General features: G+C 47.0%; 1 protein-coding gene and 1 pseudogene across 1 annotated transcript in view; one reads left to right on the top strand and one right to left on the bottom strand.

The window, feature by feature from the left end:
- The window catches only part of UBE2L6 (ubiquitin-conjugating enzyme E2L 6), a 20,905-nt gene that overhangs the window by 14,471 nt on the left and 4,960 nt on the right, over positions 1–1,474 (top strand). The gene's annotated exons all lie outside the window — the stretch shown is intronic.
- Positions 152–861, bottom strand: LOC102840428 (annotated as a pseudogene).

Genomic DNA, 1,474 nt, shown 5'->3' with positions numbered 1-1,474 from the left:
GGTACAAATACACAATCAATTGACACTTTACTGAATGCAAAGCAAGATGAAGCATCTTTGCCAAAGCAGGAGCCCAGGGAGGGGAAGACCATACAGCTTTCCTTGAAGGGGAAGATGTGAGCTCCTCTAGTCCCATGTTGTGGTGGGAAGTTTAGCCCATGTTCTGTCTGTTGCCATAACCCGTAGGATGGGTGTCCTTCCAGTCATCCCACTCCTGGGCTCTGTGCAGTGTTTTCTCATCATTGTCTTCCTCCTTTTGTTCCTGGTCTTCCTGTTGCTGAGCTGATGTGGTCTTGGCTATTCCCTGATCAGGTAATGCGCTGTGTTTCCGATGCTGTTCATACCAGTCATTCACTGTCATAGTTGCCAGGCTTGGATAGCCAGCTCCAAATACCTTGGCTTGGGCCATGTCTCGAGTGAGAATAAAGGGTTTCAGTGGTGGCCTGTCCTGACGAGATGTGTGAGAAGTTGATGCCTCTTTTGAGGGGTCTTTTTCTCTCAGAATCTTTATCTCTTGATCAATGCTGTCAATTTCTTCCAAACTGATACCAATCCACCTTGAAGGTGAAGGAGGTGATATTCACGAATACGCTCATCATCTGCTTGACCACTTTCCACAGCAGACTTCAATGGAGACAATCTGTGTTCCATCTCCTTCTTCTGCTTGTGTCTGAACAAGTCGAGCTGCGATAACATTTCCACAACCTTCTCAAGGAGGTCCAGTCCCTTGAACACCTTTTCCTGGACCGTCTGGGAACTGGTGGGTTCAGTGGCTACTTCCACTTCATCTAGAAACTGCTTGCAGGTTTCAAATAGCTCGGGGAGCCTTGGCAGCAGCAATTCGTCTTCTACAGTTGCCATCTTGGGGGAGGGAGGAACCCGGGAATGTTTCTTGCTGTAAGGATTTGTTCCCTCTTTTGGGTTACTGCATCCATAGGTGTAGGTCCAGTTCATCAAATTGTATCAGATCACTGTTTTTTTTCCTCTTCTTTCTTCTCCTGGTTGAGTTCTGATCATCAATTCATCGGGGCCAGGTCACGTGGGTACCATCTGCAAGTGTGGGTGTTCTTGTGCGTATGCCCTCTCTTCCTATCAGCTGGTAGCTTCACTCTTCACTCTAGTCCTTTGTGGGCATGCCGCTGACTCTGGGCCCAGGAGTTCCCAGGTCTCCCCACACTGCTGGCCAACCAGGTCCCCATCTGTGTCCACAGAAGCCCACCGAACATTGTAGGGCTTAGCTTCTGAACTTAATTTTTAATTGTACTTGATTTAAATGAATGTAAATGTGCTTTTATTGTTAAGTGCCATCATGTCAATTCTAATTCATAGCAACAAGGAGTAAGTAGGTGGTAGATTTGAACTGATGATCTTTTGGTCCGGCTTATCCTCCAGCGCCACATGAAGATGGCTATTTAAATTTAGATAGCTACATATGGCTGAGGAGTCCTGGTGTGGTGCTATGAGTTCGTGTGCT

The sequence above is a fragment of the Chrysochloris asiatica genome, unplaced genomic scaffold (assembly GCF_000296735.1).
Source record: "Chrysochloris asiatica unplaced genomic scaffold, ChrAsi1.0 scaffold00339, whole genome shotgun sequence".
In the NCBI taxonomy this organism is placed as follows: Eukaryota; Metazoa; Chordata; class Mammalia; order Afrosoricida; family Chrysochloridae; genus Chrysochloris; species Chrysochloris asiatica.
Note: the sequence above shows the minus strand (reverse complement) of the source record. Positions and strands in the feature narration are given on the sequence as shown.